Source organism: Triticum aestivum, chromosome 1A (genome assembly GCF_018294505.1).
Source record: "Triticum aestivum cultivar Chinese Spring chromosome 1A, IWGSC CS RefSeq v2.1, whole genome shotgun sequence".
Lineage (NCBI taxonomy): Eukaryota > Viridiplantae > Streptophyta > Magnoliopsida > Poales > Poaceae > Triticum > Triticum aestivum.
The window spans coordinates 515,273,835-515,284,007 of record NC_057794.1 but is presented as its reverse complement, the minus strand read 5'-3'; positions in this window follow the sequence as shown (position 1 = coordinate 515,284,007).

Genomic DNA, 10,173 nt, shown 5'->3' with positions numbered 1-10,173 from the left:
CACATGGATTCTTAAAGGCAGAAGAAGCTCTGAAGGCTAATCGCTTGATGATCTGTATAGCCGAGGAGCAAAGACTGGTACACAGAGGCCAGCCAATTATTCACCGAGAGACAATGCCACGTGAAGAAAGCAAAGTTTCCTGAAGATTGAAGTTTGTCGGCACTCTCTCGCACTTTTCTATATTATTAGAAGGACACGCATGTAACCTAGTAGGACACGCGTGCATACTATTGTGTACTTTTCTATATTATTAGAAGGACACGCATGTACCCTAGAAGGACACTCGTGCATGCTATCGTGTAAAATAAGTGAAGGAAGACTCCCGAAGGCCTCCCTCGCGGCTATAAAAGGAGACGCTGGGCTCAAGAACACAGCAGAAGACGGAAGAGCGCGAAGCACTCAAAGCATCAAGACTCTCCACCAGAGTAGCATTTCCTTCGTAGTTTAGCCACCACCACTTCTAGTAGAATAGCCAAGAAGGCGCTTCGATCGCCAAGAGTTTGAAGGTAATTTCCTAGTTGAGTGTAATCCCTTCGGAGCCTCCCGAAAGGGAAACCCATATGTAAATTATGTTGTGGAAATGATGTAGTTTCTTGGTTCACTTGGTATTTTTATTATGAATTTATGGGACGAGTTCTTATGCTAGGGATCCTATAGGAGAAACCTCTGCGTGTGTAGTTCTCTGTGTAGCCCAAAGTGGCGTTTGAATGAGAACCTTGTGGCCATAGAGAAGTGTTCCCTTTGGGTGGAACTGCCTGGGAAGACGATACGAATTACCACATAAATTTGCAATTAAAACTGCTAAGTGAACGTAATTAGCTACATCTGATACAACATAATGATAAATATGGTGAGTACTGAGTAGGATTTTACACCTCTGCGCACACCGTCGGACGAATTGTTGGCCTCGCAAGCCCAAAATAGATCCTGCAACAAATACATAATCAAGTTAGAACGTGAAGGTAATCATATTGAATTAAATATTGCTGTGAATAGTGAAATACTATTCCAAATAGTGTATTCAATAGTGGAGCACTATTGTGAATAGTGCCCTACCTAGTGAAAGTAAATACTATTCAAGATAAAAAGCATACCTGTCTACCACCTTCACCTAATCCCAAATCAACCTAATCACATATTAAGCTAAATAAGTTGTATTAATTTTATAATAAATTAATTTTTTCCCTATATTGTTGGTATCAGGTCCAGCGTTTAATCATTGAAAGGTTAAAATATTTAAACTTAGAAGTTAGCGCAGGTAAAGTAATAAATACTAAGGAAAATCTAAATATAAGGTGTAGAGTAAATCCCTCTGAAGAGCATATCTGGCATACATCTCATAGCCACTTAAATACAGTAGTCGATTTGATATATAAGTTTTACATACCTTGGGGAAAAAGACAAGATAATTTAGACCAAAAATTTGAAAATTTATTCAAAGAATACCAAAAACTTGTTGATAAGTATTCAGGGTTGAATAATAAAATCGATCTAGCTTTACATAAGCTAGAGGAAGCAAAAGCAAGACAGAATATAGTTTGCAAGAATAACGATTATATTAAAGAGGAAGTGTTATCAATAAGCCGTTACCTAAGTAAAGGCAAAGAGTCACTCCCACGCACTGATACAAGACAAGATTTACTTGAAACAAAAAAGTTGGTGCAAGAGGTTAAAACTTTGATTATCTCGTAATTATATGACTGAATATACTCAAGCATTAAATGAAGTAGCTAAATATCTGTCACCTCCTGTCGGGTTCTCCGATCATGACTCCCCAAAAGAAGATTCCAAAGTAATAATAAGACAAAATAACACAATCATCCAGCTATTAATTCAAGTATTTGATAAGCTAAAAAGTGTCCAAAGCAACAAATAAATTGTGCTATCATCATCTGGAATAGTTGCCTCTACTAGAAATATTAATTCAGAAAAATGGACGTATCTAAAGGCTTCCTTAGAAGAGACAAAACTCTCCAATTAGTAAGGCAAGATTCAAGACCTCTAGCCATGAAGCATAGATTATCATGCAAAGCTGATGATATTGATAGTATTGAAGAAGTTATAGATATACAAAGAGATCTAGAAAGATACCAGAAAGATATCCTAAGAAAAATAAAACCTCAACAAGTATATCACATGGGTATGTTTGAAAGTAAGAGTGGTCTATACAGAATATCTCGAGAAGTAGAATTAAGTGTGTTAACACATCCAGTAGATTTAAGAATTGTAAGCAAAAATATTGAAAATGAGCTAAAATATTGTGGTTATAAATATATTCATCAAGGCATGTATATCATAGGAGTCAAAGGTATGACAAGGAAGAAATTAGGTGCGAAGGTTTTGATAACTTTATTAGACAGAAGATGGGAATCTGTAGACAAAGCAGCATTAGGATTTTTGGAAGGAGACATGAATGAAAATAGATTAATAACCTATATAGCTCCAGACCTAATGATGCCCGTAAAAGAATTTATTGAAAAAATGAGTTTTGGTTTCCAAACTAAAGGTTATGAAGATTTTAAAGGAACAAATTTGCTAGTAAGCATAGAATTTATAGGAAGGCTCACTAATAGAAGTAGCTCCAGATATAGAGTAAATGTGAATGACGTAATTGATAGTATGCAATCAAAAGGTATAAAATTTATGAATCCTCTTAAAATTGGTTCTCAAGAAAGAGCTGGAGAAGAATGGAAGATAGGTGAATTAATAGAGAAAAAAGAATTAAAGCAACCTGAAAACTACATAAGCTATCAAAATTGTGAAGGAAGTAGCAGTATTCGATTTATGAACTATAAAGCTGCATCAATAGAAGACTCTGAATCTTTTATGTCAGAATCAGAAATTAATGATGATAAAAATAAAGGTATATCTGAATGCATGAAAAAGGCTGATTTAGATGATGAAATAATTCATTGGGAAAAGAAGCTAAAGCATATTGAATGGGAATATAGTCATTCTATGACAAAGGATTGGCCTAAAATTAGAGAAAGAGAACTATTTATCATTAGAGAAATTGCAAGGTTAAAGAAACTAAAAAATGATAAAAAGTTTGCCACAAGTAGTTCAACCATGGAAGATAAAATTATAGCATCCGCAGAAAGAAAAGCAAATGCTATTATTCATAAAAATGCTATCATTAATAATAATAATAAAGACAAGAATATTGTTCAAAAAGAAGAAGTCGTTAGTGAAGAAGATCAATGGGATATCAATAATAAGTTATTATTAGAAAGTTATGAGGAGGAGGAAGAATTAATAAAAGAAATGTGGTTAGAAGATGAAAGATATGATGATTCAGAACAAAATAGTGATTTCTACAACTCACTAGATGATGTGACTGCATAATTTAGACAATGCAATGGAAGCCATGGAAGTAGAAAATAGTGGTAAAAGAAGAAGTGGATATGGAGAATCATCTGTAAAAAGAGAAGGAGAGAGAGAAAGACCTACCAGATCAGCTGGACAATGGCCCCCAGAAAAAGATGACTATCAACCTACGTATATCCCTGGACAATATAGATATATGGGTACTAAAAGAAGAGATTTTGAAAAACCAGTGCAATTTCAAAATTATAAGAATGATGGAGCTATATTAAACCTAGCAGCTCATGGTCCAATAGATTGGCCGAATATAATCAGCATATGGAAAGGTTTAATAGTGCAAAAATATATACAAAATCAGTATAATATAGGCACTAAGGTAGAAGATATGTTAACATATCTTGAAACATTTTTAGGAGAATCTTTAAAAGTTCTATGGGAACAATGGGTAGAGTCATACCCTAGTCAATATGAAGAATTAAAAAGGGCAGGAAGTAACCCTAATAACTTTGCGAATGTTATCTCAAATATGATCATAGCAGAAGATCCAGAATTAGGACATACCTCATTACAAAATGAAAGGTTAAGAGAAATAGAAAAATTAACATTAACTAGCTGGAAAGGTATAAAAGAATTTTCCCAGCATTATTTGTATAATGCTACTACTGCTAAACAAGGTTTTAATGTAGGTGTAGTAGAAAGATATTTTAATAAATTGCCTGATCCTCTAGGTTCCATAATATTTGAGGAGTATAAAAAGGAAACAGGAGGAAATGTAGTAAATATATCCCAAGCTATAACATTTGTTTTTAAACAATTAAGGAAGGTGTGTACTAGTATTCAAGCACAAAGATCTATGAAGAAATCAGATTACAATTTTTGCAATAACATTGTCCAAATACCACTAACATATGGAGAAGATAGGCATAGGAAAAACAAATACTCTAAGCCACAAAGGAGAGATAATAGAAATTTTAGAACAAAGAAAAGATATTTCTTAAGAAGGTCAGACAATAGAGCCCCATTCTTGCATAAAAGAAAGTAAGAAGATATAATCCTAAGAAAACATATGATAAAACATGCAAGTGTTTCATATGTAACTCTCCTGATCACCTAAGTAGAAATTCTCCTAATAAAGACCAGAAAAGATACTCTAGCAAATATGAAGAACAAGAGAGAGTATTAATTATAGATAGCGTTAATGAAAATATATTAGTATGTGATGATGAAATAAAAGACGACGAGTCAATATATTCAATTATAGAGACAGATGAACTAGAAAATGAGGCTCCAGAATATGAATCGAGTGAAGATGAAATAGACCTAATAGATGAATTAGCCGGTTTAAAAATTGAAATGATGAACCAAGTAGATTGTGAACATGATTGGATTAGAGGAAAAGGTGATTATAACATAAAATGTGCTTTCTGTATATATTACCCAAGCCAAGATAATAGGTTCACATGTAGCTTGTGTTTAAAACAAGCATGTGCCTCATGTCTAAGAACCAATAATCAAAAGTGGAGACAAGAAATAGAATTAGAACCAGAAGAACGAATATTATCCAGTAGGGTTAGAAATTTAGAAAATAGAATAAATAAGCTAGAAGTAGAACTAGAAACACTTAAAGATGAGTTACAAAATAGTAATAAGAAAGACAATAATGTTGCTGAAATCATGGAAATGAAAGAGCAAATGGTAACAGTAAGGGATAAAAAAGGAGACAAATTAATACAATTGAAAGATGCAATTACTAGTTTTGGAAACAAATATATTGTTCGATTACCGTTCAAAGAAGTGTTAGGAATAAGGATCCCAGTTAAGATTGTTCTAAAGCCAAATATTTCATATTAAATACTGGCACTATTAGACACTAGTTGCACTAAGAATATCATCCATGGTAAATATTTTACGAGGTGTCCCGAAATAGTTGAAACTATAGATGATAATAAAGCTGAAGTATCTACTGATATGTCAGGAATAAAGAAGATCCATAATCAGCTAGCATATAATATTGAAGCTTACATAAATGGCACAAAATATATAATAAATGAAATTATGATAAGAGATTTGTCAGTAATAAATGATGACATGATAATAGGGTTAAGATTTTTACAACAATCTTTACAAACCACAATCATACATGAAGAAGGGGTAACATTTATCCCTTATCAAGATAATGTTCCATACATATCTGAAGTGAGAAAACAAAGAAAGTCCTTGCAAAATGTAGAAATATCTAATTTAGATGATGAATATAGCACAAGTCTGGATCCCCTTGAATTCTGTAAAGACGAAGAACTTAGTGAGACCATAGAAGAATACCATATAGAAAATACATGTATAGAATGCATTGGGTTACAATCATTCTCTCCAAATTCGTATAGAGATATAAAATCTAAAAAGGATATAGATAAGATTGTGCAAAGACTAGAAAGCATACAAATTATTGGAGAAATACCAATGAAACATTGGGATAAGAACTCTATAGTTTGCAAAATAAATATCATAAATCCAGATTATATAATTAAGTTAGGACCAATAGAAGCTACTCCAAAGGATATTGAAGAATTCAAAATGCATATTGAAGAGTTATTAAAGTTAAAAGCTATAAGAGAAAGTAGAAGTCCTCATCGATCTGCTGCTTTTATAGTTAGAAATCATGCTGAAGAAGTTAGAGGAAAATCTAGAATGGTAATTAATTTTAAAAGGCTTAATGATAATATAGTTGATGATGCATATAATATACCTAATAAGCAGGAATGGATTAATAGAATACAAGGAAGTAAATATTTCTCTAAATTCGACTTAAAGGCGGGATTTTGGCAAGTAAAAATGGCTGAAGAATCTATTCCCCGGACAGCATTTACTTGTCCACAAGGCCATTATGAATGGCTAGTAATGCCATTAGGTCTAAAGAATGCACCTGCACTATTTCAAAGAAAAATGCAAAATATATTTAATGAGAATCAAGCATTTATATTGGTATATGTAGATGATTTGTTAGTTTTCTCAAAATCATACAAAGAGCATATAGCCCATCTTGAAGTGTTCTTTCGAAAGGTAGAACAAAATGGCCTCATACTATCCAAAAAGAAGATGGAAATTTGCAAAGAAAAAATAAATTTCCTTGGTCATGAAATAGGAGAAGGAAAAATATATCTACAAGAACATATTGCAAAGAAAATATTAGACTTTCCTGATAATATGAGTGATAAAAAGGTTTTACAACAGTTCTTAGGAATTGTAAACTATGCGAGAAACTACATAGACAACTTAGCAAAGTTAGCAGGACCTTTGTATGCTAAATTAAGGGAAAATGGTCAAAAATACTTCAATTCCGAAGATATAAAATTAGTAAAGGCCATCAAGGAAAAGGTCAAGAATTTAAAACCCCTAGAATTGCCTCTAGAAGACAATTATTTTGTAATTGAGACAGATGCATCTAAGGTAGGATGGGGTGCGATACTAAAACAAAACCCCAATAAATACTCCCCAAAAGCAGATGAAAAAATATGCAGATATGCTTCGGGAAGTTATAAATTAAAGACGGTAAATAATATTGATAGGGAAATCCTTGCAGTTGTAAATGCAATAAATGCGTTTAGGCTATATCTAGGATTTAAAGAATTTACAGTGCAAACATACTGTGAAGCTATATGTCGATATTACAATAAAATTAATAGTAAGAAAAGCTCAAACAGAAGATGGGTCTTATTTGAAGACACCATAGCTGGGAATGGTTACAAAGTTATTTTTTAGCATATTAAGGGGAAGGATAATACCTTACCTGACATATTTTCTCATGCATCAAATTTGCAGAAATGAGGAAAGGATTATTCGCCAACAAGGATGAATATCTCTTCTTTGGAGAAGAAAATAGGCTGAAAATGTTTCAGCCAAATACATTCAATTTCAAGCCAAAACCCCATATCAAGCTTGATGAAGCTCAAAGATGCATATTGGATAATTTCTGGTTCCAATATACTCTCAAGAGAGAGGGAAAAGGATATTTTTTATCAATTCTCAATAGTTTGGCAGAATATTTTAATGCATTAAACAAAAATTTGCCAAAGCCAGAAAAGATTGAAATACCAAAAGGAGAAACAATATATCTTATATCTGATGGAAATAAACCTGGCATATATTTGGAATGGGAAAATATAATGATTGAAAAAATAGATGCAAAAAGGAAAGGACAAGATTTAACATTCAAAAGATATTATAATATAGATGATGCCTTATTCTGGGCAAGAAAGGTATTTGGACCAGATTATTATATTGACCCAAAGGTTAAAGACTATATTCAAATGAAAAGAGGCATACCTGCTTCACCAACTCCCACAAAGGGGGAGGCATCAAGCTCTAAAAATATAAAGAATGAAGAGCCTCCAAAATATAAGACATATCAAGAATGCCTTGTAAAGGGGCTTGACCCTTTAGACAGTGAATACATAGATCAAGAAATGGATAAAATATTTGAAGAATTTTCAAAAATAATAAAGAAAGAATTGAAAGAAGAAATATTAAAAGAATTAAGGCATGAAATGGACGAAAAATTTGAAGAAATAAAGAAAGAATGCGATCAAAAATATGATTTCAGTCTGTTAAACGATGATGATGATCATATGGACATAGCAGGGCACGGGCAGCGACCTGAATAAAGCCCAAATTGCCTATATTGATATTGCTATCAATTATTCGGGCGCGGAGGACTATACCCGACCCGAATATTGATAGAAATCCCAAGAATAGATATTTTAAATATTGATAAGGTATTATCAATCATATGGGCAGGGAAGACCCCCTATAAAAAAAGCAATGTTGAATATTTAAGCAAGTTAAATTAAAAATAAATAAAGCAATGCTGAATATTTAAGCAGCCTTGGCATGTATGTACGCATACACTGGCACATGGATTCTTAAAGGCAGAAGAAGCTCTGAAGGCTAATCGCTTGATGATCTGTATAGCCGAGGAGCAAAGACTGGTACACAGAGGCCAGCCAATTATTCATCGAGAGACAATGCCACGTGAAGAAAGCAAAGTTTCCTGAAGATTGAAGTTTGTCGGCACTCTCTCGCACTTTTCTATATTATTAGAAGGACATGCATGTAACCTAGTAGGACACGCGTGCATACTATTGTGTACTTTTCTATATTATTAGAAGGACACGCATGTACCCTAGAAGGACACGCGTGCATGCTATCATGTAAAATAAGTGAAGGAAGGCTCCCGAAGGCCTCCCTCGCGGCTATAAAAGGAGACGGTGGGCTCAAGAACACAGCAGAAGACGGAAGAGCGTGAAGCACTCAGAGCATCAAGACTCTCCACCAGAGTAGCATTTCCTTCGTAGTTTAGCCACCACCACTTCTAGTAGAATAGCCAAGAAGGCGCTTCGATCGCCAAGAGTTTGAAGGTAATTTCCTAGTTGAGTGTAATCCCTTCGGGGCCTCCTGAAAGGGAAAACCATATGTAAATTATGTTGTGGAAATGATGTAGTTTCTTGGTTCACTTGGTATTTTTATTATGAATTTATGGGACGAGTTCTTATGCTAGGGATCCTATAGGAGAAACCTCTGCGTGTGTAGTTCTCTGTGTAGTCCAGAGTGGCGTTTGAATGAGAACCTTGTGGCCGTAGAGAAGTGTTCCCTTCGGGTGGAACTGCCTGGGAAGACGATAGGAATTTACCCCATAAATTTGCAATTAAAACTGCTAAGTGAACGTAATTAGCTACATCTGATACAACATAATGATAAATATGGTGAGTACTGAGTAGGATTTTACACCTCTGCGCACACCATCGGACTTGTTGGCCTCGCAAGCCCAAAATAGATCCTGCAACAAATACATAATCAAGTTAGAACGTGAAGGTAATCATATTGAATTAAATATTGCTGTGAATAGTGAAATACTATTCCAAATAGTGTATTCAATAGTGGAGCACTATTGTGAATAGTGCCCTACCTAGTGAATAGTAAATACTATTCAAGATAAAAAGCATACCTGTCTACCACCTTCACCTAATCCCAAATCAACCTAATCACATATTAAGCTAAATAAGTTGTATTAATTTTATAATAAATTAATTTATATATATATAACTATAATTTATTTTGCTTCCTCTTGGTTTCCTGACATCACGGTCCCACACCATTGTCATCCTATGTAGTACTCCCTCCTTTTTGGTTTATAGGGCTTATCTCAAAATTTTAGTTTTTCCATTTTATAAGGCTCAATTTGGTTGTTCCCCATCACTTGTTCAGACTTTAAGGTGCATTAAATCATTGCATGCAACTATTAAGAGAAAACTGACCAATGCATGCACTTTATGCATGCATGCATTGCAATTAATGCATTCGTAAACATAATTTTTTGAGGAAAACAAGAGCATTAATTGGGTGCTTTTGCAAACTACAAAAAATATTCCACCACTCATCATCTACCTTGGTTGGTGAGATTTTTGAGTTGAGCCTTATAAACCGAAAAGGAGGGAGTAGTAAATAAACAAGAGAATTGCACAAGAAGCGGCCGACAACTGGGACCAAGCAGGTCGAGCAGTATTTGTGTTTTTGAGGTGTGAGCACTGCAGAATTTTTCGATGTTTAGCCCAGATATTAATTTTTCTCCTCTGAACAACAACGAAAACATCGCTGCAGGTATTAACTGGGCGGGATGTGGCCCGTCTAGCCCAGGCCAGATATCCAGTCCAGATATTAATTTTTTTCAAGCTGAAAATGACTAGCCCAGCTATACTTTTTTTAGGAATACCCAGGCAAGGTCAAGTTGTTATTCTCCGCCCCCCTGGGCTGCAAATCTTTCCTAGGAGGGATGCATTAGGCTTAACAAGAAAA